This window comes from Callithrix jacchus, chromosome 11 (genome assembly GCF_049354715.1).
Source record: "Callithrix jacchus isolate 240 chromosome 11, calJac240_pri, whole genome shotgun sequence".
Taxonomy (NCBI): domain Eukaryota; kingdom Metazoa; phylum Chordata; class Mammalia; order Primates; family Cebidae; genus Callithrix; species Callithrix jacchus.
The window spans coordinates 79,470,442-79,478,856 of NC_133512.1; the positions used below are offsets into that span (position 1 = coordinate 79,470,442).

An 8,415-nucleotide genomic window follows, 5' to 3' on the forward strand; every position below is an offset into this window, starting at 1 on the left:
AAGAGTAATTCTGGTAAAAGGGAAATGATTTGAAGCTGATGATCTTTTTAACTAGTATCTTGTAGCTCAGACTGACTTAATGGCATACCAAGAGGGCATCAGTGAATTAAATGCATGCACACATATACACATACTCAAATTTCTGTTAACTCTCACATATAAAAACAGCGGAAAAGACATACCTTTTGGGAATATTTTTTCCTCTCTAAGCTATCTACAGGCAAAATTCTATCTTTCATTTTTAGAATAGTTGAATGAGATATACCATATTCTCCATTTTGGACCTTGACACTTCCATAAACCTTTTCTCATCTAGGTTTGAATAGAGAGCAGGCTGATGGAATAAATATTCAATCCTAAAAAGATCCTAGTGGAGGGACATGGGGAGACATCAGAATGGACATGTAGCTAAATTGGTGTGCTTAGCTTTCCTATTGCAATGGGTCAGACCCTTTTGGTCACAGGCCCTTTTCTTGCAGCTACAGAAAGCAAATTTTGTCACTCCTATTAAAGATGGAGGCTTGTCCACACATTCATGATGTCGACATCCCATTGTAAAATGCATCTTGTTCCTCTGAGTTTGGCATCTATTCTGCTAACATTGTTCATATTAAGTTTGGAAAGGATTTGTCATTGGCATTGTTTTAGCTTCTGTTTCAAAATTACTTTTCTTGCCAAATAATTTTAAAATTTATGGACAATGTTTAAATGAGTTATAAATGGCTAGAATTATGGAGTAATATAAATAAATGAAAACTGCTTCTTATCTTAATGATTTTTAATTGGTTCTTAAAGATGAAAGAAAATAAGATGTACCACAAAGGTCATAGCTTGGAAGGAGGTAAACGTTTTTGTCTTACAGTGCTATTTTCCCCCAGGTGAAAATGTAGAATAGATCATGGGAGGCTCAAGAATCAGGACACTACGTTTGACTGGTATTGTCTTCATTGAGAGGGCTTAATGTACATAGGTGCCTGTACTCATGGCCAACATTCTGCTGAGAGTGTACAAGAATAGATGAAGGCTAGAGGCATAGAAATATGTATAAATTGGTCCCCAAAGATTCATATTATGTACCTTACCCTTGAGGACCTCATAATTCATCATGAAACAGAAATACACATTTACAAAACCCAGAACGACATTAATGGCACTGTCTTCTTAAGTTCTAGGGTCTTGGTAGAATAAAGTACTAAACGGATTTAGAAACTGGGGAGAGAGTTTTGGTCTGGTGTTATTCAGGAAACACTCTTAAGAAAGGTAAGCCTTGCTCTGGATCTGGAAATATTTATTAAGGGAAAGGAGGATGAGAGGAGATTTCAGTTGGGAAATAAACTTGGAGAGATAAGAAAGAATTTGTCCGCCGGGCCGGTGGCTCACGCCTGTAATCCCAGCACTTTGGGAGGCTGAGGCGGGTGGATCACGAGGTCAAGAGATGGAGACCATCCTGGCCAACAAGGTGAAACCCTGTCTCTACTAAAAATACAAAAATTAGCTGGGCATGGTGGTGCGCACCTGTAATCCCAGCTACTCGGGAGGCTGAGGTAGGAGAATTGCTTGAACTCAGGAGGCGTAGGTTGCGGTGAGCCGAGATCATGCCATTGCACTCCAGCCTGGGTAACAAGAGTGAAACTCCGTCTCAAAAAAAAAAAAAAAAAAAAAAAAAAGAAAGAAAGAAAGAATTTGTCATACTGAAGAACAGCATGGCGTATTTTTTATGTAAGTGAAGAAGATGTGCTTAATGAATAGCAGGAGATTAGTGCTAATAAAAATAACAAACAATATTTACTGAATGAGTTCTGTCGCTCAAAGCAATGTGTTAAGTGCATTACATGAATTATCTCATGTTATTTTTTAAAAGATTGTCAATAAATATTAGCTGACTTCACATTTATAGTTGAGCATCTTGGCAGTAGGAACTAATTTAAATCTTAAAACATTCATTGATTTGATTTGGATAAATTGCTATGAGATAGCAGAAAAGGCAAGAAAGCAGCTGAGAAATTACTCTGAAAATCTGGGTGTCAATGAATTAAACCATTCATGAAAAAATTGAATTTATCCAATGATGTGGTGGCAAATATTTAGGAGTTGGCTTTCTGTGGGGAAAAGCCATGATTTGAGAATTTGGCTCCTTCTGGGGTGTAAATAGCAATGGCTGAATTCAGGCTACTAGTGTAAGATCAACTGGCTCACAAAATTCCTGAAAATGTAACAGTTGGCTCTTGCAAATTGGTATGAAATAGACACAGAGAAACTGAAGAAGAATGGAGATTTTAATGATTTGGCTATATGGAAAGGGAGAAGAGAACATTTCAATAGTGGCATTCAGTTTTATAGCTTGAGGGAAAGAGATCCTGGGTGTCACTAAGACATGGGGGGCTAGCACCAGCTGTGTCTAAATTGAACATCAGTCTCATAGAGATGGTACTCGTAGCTCCTGCAGGCAAATGTTTCTATGATTTTCACTTGCTTAGAGGAGAAAGTTTTCTGCCTAGATGTCTGAGGAAAAAACATGGTATTTGGGTCAATGATAGGATGGTGTGGTGTAGCATTCTGTGTCAAGTAAAAGATTACCTTGGAGCCATTAAAACAGAAAGGCTGAGACTGACTGTAAGGACTTGTTTTCACTTAGGATTTCTATGAAATGTCATGTGAAAAAATCAATGTGATTTGTTTCTCCAGGTAGAAGGTATATCATAGAGCAGGAAAAGGGGCTTGCTTTCTGTCTGTGGCACTGTGAGGATTTCAGAGACATGAAATATTTTCTGGAGACTCAGAAATACCTGGGGGAATTGGAGAAACTCTCACCCACTAGGAAGTCCTATCCCTGCAGGTATGAAGTGAAATTTGAATGTTAACCATGTAAATTTGTACCCACATTTTTCTGAAGCCTGGGAAATGTAGATCAGGAAAAAAAAAAAAAAAGATCTGGGAAATTTAGGATGGGAGGAGGTGAGCAAAAAAGTAATCATATTATGCCTGAGATGGTAAACAAGAAAATATGTCTTGGTATGCAGTTAAAAGCCCAAAGTTCTTGTGAAAAGCGCAGAAATAAGGAGCAGAAATGGGAGTCATCAACTACAACTTTTGGCTAGGAGGGAGAATGAATAATACAAGCCAGAAGGGGTGAAGGAAGGAGATGTATTCGACAGTATACAATCTTGGGAGTGTATTATCAATAAATTCATTTTCCTTATGGTGCGTTAGCAACAATCATTTCTGTACCATGCTTATCCACCTCCTAGTTTACAGATCCCTATGGGCTTCTAAACTTCTCCTCTCTTAAGAATATTATCAGACTGGTTCTGGGCAGCAGATATGCCAAGTTCGCACTCAATAGTCCATATGTCAAAACAGAATGCTTTGCCTTCCACTGTCTGAAGACTTCACAGTACATTGTGTCTTCACTGGTGTTTCGTTGGCAGGTGGTTTCTGTTGTGTTTCAGCCTCAGGGATAATTTAATTTACATATTCCCTTGAAGGGAGTCCCTGTAGCACTGTTTTTTCTCCTTCTCTGTGTAGAACTCAGAGCTGAGAGGTTACATTCTCCTTCTTTTCTTTTCCTTTTACCAGTGGTTGAAGGTCAGTACAGAGCTTTTCCTAGATGCTCTGATCCCAAGCGCTACTGAAAACCCACTTTACTTTTTGCTTCTAGTTAGCCAAATTCTTAATGTTTGATTAGTACATTTGACTTAAAATTTATAATTCTCTTTTAGCCTTTTGATCCAGGTCAGCATAGAAACAAGAGTCTACTTCAGAAATAAAAAAGTGAATTATATTGTTTAAAGAAATAAGCAAAAAAAAATTGAATTTAAAGTTTAGTCTTTTGCTACAAAGCAGAGCATAAAACACACACACACACACACACACACACACACTCCAGCTGAAATGGTTAGACTCACAAGTGTTAGTGTATAAAGATTGTGGTGAAAAACAGCAGTTTCAGGTTTTTTGCCCATTCACCAAAGGAAAATATTAACTAGAAAATACTCTGTTGATCTTCTCTCTGAAACTCATGGCCATAGGCCATTGAATTCCGGTTTTAAAATTAAAACTATAGAGATCAACATATACCATTTCAACGTGTACACATTTGGTATGTAGATGTCTTGCTTTAACACCTTCATACTTCATTATCTTCAATTTTAAATTTTTTACTTGCATTTATGCTAAGATTTATAGCTCTTGTTTAAGAAAATGTTTTCTTTGCATATTTTGGTACTTCTTTCTAAAGATTTTAAATTCTGTTCAATCTCCCAGCTCCATTCCAAACAATGAGAATGATCTCAATTTGTACTTTATGAATTAGTGGCTCACTTCCTTTCAGATCTGAAACTTTAAATTCAATATATTTTTTTCTTATTTTTTTAAACAATATAGTTCACTTTTTTATTCCTGAGGCTGACTCTTGCTTTCTATGCCTACCTGAATTACCTGGACTTTTTGTTTTTCACATTTTCCATCTTTTCCACTCAGCTGCCTTCTGTTTTCCAGGGTTTTACAGAGTTGATGAAGAGTCAACTCTGTAAAATATTTGAAGAGATTTATTCTGAGCCATATATGAATGACCATGGACTGTGACATGGCCCTCAGGAGGTCCTGAGAATATGTGCCCAACGTGGTTGGGGTACAGCTTAGTTTTATATACTTTAGGGAGACATGAGACATCAATCAAATACATTTAAGAAATACATTGCTTTAGGAATGTGGGGCAAGTCAAAGCCAGGGCTTCCAGGCTGTAGGTAAATTCAAACATTTTCTTGTTGACAATTGGCTGAGTTTGTCTAAAGACCCAGGATAAATAGAAAGGAATATTCAGGTTAAAGATAAAGGACTGTAGAGAGCAAGTTTTACTGTGCAGAGGAAGCTCTTAGATAGCAGACCTTTTTAGAGAGAGCAGGTTGTAAATTTTTTTTTTATTGGACTTAAAAGGGTGGCTGGCTCTTAGTTGAAAATCTCCTGGGTCTGGGAAGGAAGGAGGGAAAACAAAGGAGGAAGAGGATTCCTATAGAATGTGGATTTTCCCACAAGAGACTTTGCAGGAAAATTTCAAGATGTGGCAGGGAAATAGATTTGTGGGTTAAGTATTTTTTTTCCTTGTCTCATAATGTTATGCCAGAGACAGATTGAAAAGTAAGTGGCAATGTATCGGGTCAAATTAAACCCATCTGAGATTTTATAGTTTGTAGGGCATAACTCTCTAGGCCTCGTAGGTAGAAATTTGGGTAAGATGAAAATCAGAGCTTAGTCCTCGGTATGAACATTCTCAGATCTTTCCCATCTGCAGAGTATCTTTTCTAGTTCATGTCAACACTTTGCATATCTGTCCACTTCTTTTTCTCTACTTTTAAGCCAAATTCCTCGTAAAAATTGTCTGCACAGCTTCATTGTCATTAGGTTTCTATTTTTCTTTAATTCCCCAATATTTTTACAGTTTGTTTTCTGTTCCCATCATATCACCAAAAATGCCCATTTGGAGATTATAATGAGTTTCTAATAACCAGTCAATATCCTTTCTTGTCTTGGTTTATTGATTTCTAGAGCTGTAGGAATTGACATTATTAGCAATCCTAATTCTCCCTGAATACCGTTTTTCACTGTCTTCTACAAATCAGTTCTATCTTGGTTGATAGATTTCTACCTACTTCTCGGATCTTGACTTCTTAGACTTCTGCCTCTAGCTCCATATATTCCAAAATTTTATTTTATTTTTAATTGAGAAATAATCACATATATTTATAGGGCACAATATGATATTCTGACACATGCATAAATGCCTCATTTTTTTCAATGGGATCTGTTCTTTACCTCCTTTTTTCTCGCTTTCATTTAAACAGATGCCTCATTTAGTTAAATTAATACTTATTGAGCACTTACTGCCTGCAACTAATTTGGGTGTTAAGCATGCCTTTGGTTGCTTCCTCTGTGGTCCTGTTAGGGACTGAAAAGTTATCTTGCTCAAAGAGACCTCTGTAACCTTTGATTATATGTAAAATTTCCATCATTCTTTATTGCTTTTGGCTCAGGAATTTATGATCCTTGTTAAAATGCAAAAAATGTTCTTCAGTAAGCTTCACACATTAAGTCAGCTACATCTTAAGTTAAAATGGAAAAAACAGTCACATTATCTACAGAACACAGATCCAGAGGTGTAAAATATAGGAAAGGTACATTTTAATGACGTAAGGGAGAGGAGTGAGTGAATATTGGGTAATACGAAGCACTCCCTGGAAAAAGTAGACCTGTGGCCTTCCCCATGGGTTTTCTGGGCAAAATTCCTAAGGGCTGGCTGTGGAAATGAGTCAATTATAAAACCAGAAAATAAACATTATAAGTAAATTCCCATGACTAAATAAGCTCAGCATTTTGAAAACAAGAGTTCTTTGCAGAGTGTATATTCCTGCTGCCCTTTCATTTTTGTTTCCTGCATTCTCTCACAGTTCTCAGCAAATGAATCTGAGTCACAAGAGGTCAGCTCCCCAGAGGTGCTTTGTCTAATTAAGAACAATAATAAAAAAAAAATCTCCAATAAAACCTTTACTCTGGAAAAGCCATTAGGAAGTTACTAGAGTGACAGCAGGTTTTCTTCCAAGCTGAATTGTTTCCTTTTAATCGAGCGCAATTAGTATAAATGAATATTCTTTTATACCAGGTAGTCCTAGTGGATGTTTCCAGGGTGAACCATAATATACTCTGTAATGATAGATGATACTAGTTCAATACGGTGTTTTTGCCTACCAATGAAAAATGAAACAAATTCACCTTTCTGGCATTTCTAATAAAATATTACTATTTTTTTACAATAGTAATGTTTTAATATTTCAATATGTTCTGAAATGTGGTGTTCTTAAAATATACTTTTGAGTATAATTCATGGATCTTAAAAAATTTAGACGGCAAATGGTAACAGAAACTGTATTTTAGAGTATTAATTGAAAACTACTGGTTATATAATGTTTTCTTCATTTTAAACTTACCTTCTCTTCAGACTATTTTTAACATAGATTCAGTGGGGATTGACTAACTTAGAAATTCTGTTATGTGGGGTTCTCACTCTAATATTTATGTAGGAATTTCAAGCCTATGTATCTTGGCACTTGCCTGCTTGACTATGTGCCTATGAAATTTAGTAGAATTGTCACTATTACCAAAGTGACGATAATTCAATATTCTGCTTTCTATATTTAAGGAGAATAGTGCATTTAGAGAATATCCATAAGTGAAGTGTTCCTGCACACTCACAGGTCGATTATTTAAGAACTATTTGTATCAGTATGTCTAAAGAACAAATTTTTTATCAATGCCACTAAAACCAGTAAGGATTAGTTTGCATATGATGCAATTTATGGCATATAGTTTTCTAATGACCATAAAGATCATTTGTGTACCTTTTCCATCACAGCATCTTCCCCCTGCCATCCTCCAATGCCCAGAACTTCCTAGTATAAATTAGGCGGCCTCCCTCCTCCTTGTTTTCTCACTTCCTTTCTATCTCAAATTCCCTTTTTTTTTTTTTTTAAAGTGTTCTGAATTGGATGTATTAGCACCAAAATAACAGGTTTAGATTATATTACAAAAAGAGCTCAAACTTTTCTTATACAACAACTGGGCTTGCTAGGGGATAGAAGTGGGAATTTGTCAGACTACTGTACAAGGGCACAAAGACTCCTCATCCTAAACAAAGTATTAAGGAACATGGTTTATGTGCAGCAAAGCAGGGAGTCTAGCCTGAAATACCAGACTGGCTGCATGCAAGCCTTTCCAAACAAGCAGGGTTATGTATTAAGCTCTATCAAAGGCCAAGTGGCAGTTGAATACTTGGACCCAAACCCTGAGGTACAGAAGAAGAAATATGCTGTCAAATGTCTCAGACTAAAAGAACAAAATATTGAGTAGGTTTACCCATTCAATGCCATTTCTTTCCACAATATCCACAATACATTTGCCACAGGTGGTTCTGATGCCTTTGTAAATATTTGGGATCCATTTAACAAAAAGCAACGGTGCCAGTTCCATCGTTACCCCATGAGCATCGCATCACTTCCCTTCAGTAATGATGGGGCTACGCTGACAAGAGCATCATCATGTATGTATGAAATGGATGACATGGAATATCCTGAAAATGGCATCTTCATTCGCCAAGTGACAGATGCAGAAACGTAACCCAAGTCCACAAGTTTCTTGTAAGACAGGAAACAGAACTCCACAATAACTATAACACTCCCTTATGGAATAAGCATGTATTTGTAGGAAGCAAACAAAACTTTCCATAGAGAAACCACTTTCAAGAGATGATTAGGTGGACATAAACAATTTATTTATTTGAAGGTTTACAGGACACAGGAGTCTACATAAATGAAGACTGGAAGACCCAGGGAACATTGTCTATTTTTTTTTTTTTTGATTTTAGGG

The 8,415-nt window shown here is 36.5% G+C and overlaps 1 pseudogene; it reads left to right on the forward strand.

The window, feature by feature from the left end:
* Positions 1 to 795: 795 nt before the first annotated feature.
* Positions 796 to 8,190, forward strand: LOC100385967 (mitotic checkpoint protein BUB3 pseudogene; annotated as a pseudogene).
* Positions 8,191 to 8,415: the final 225 nt, after the last annotated feature.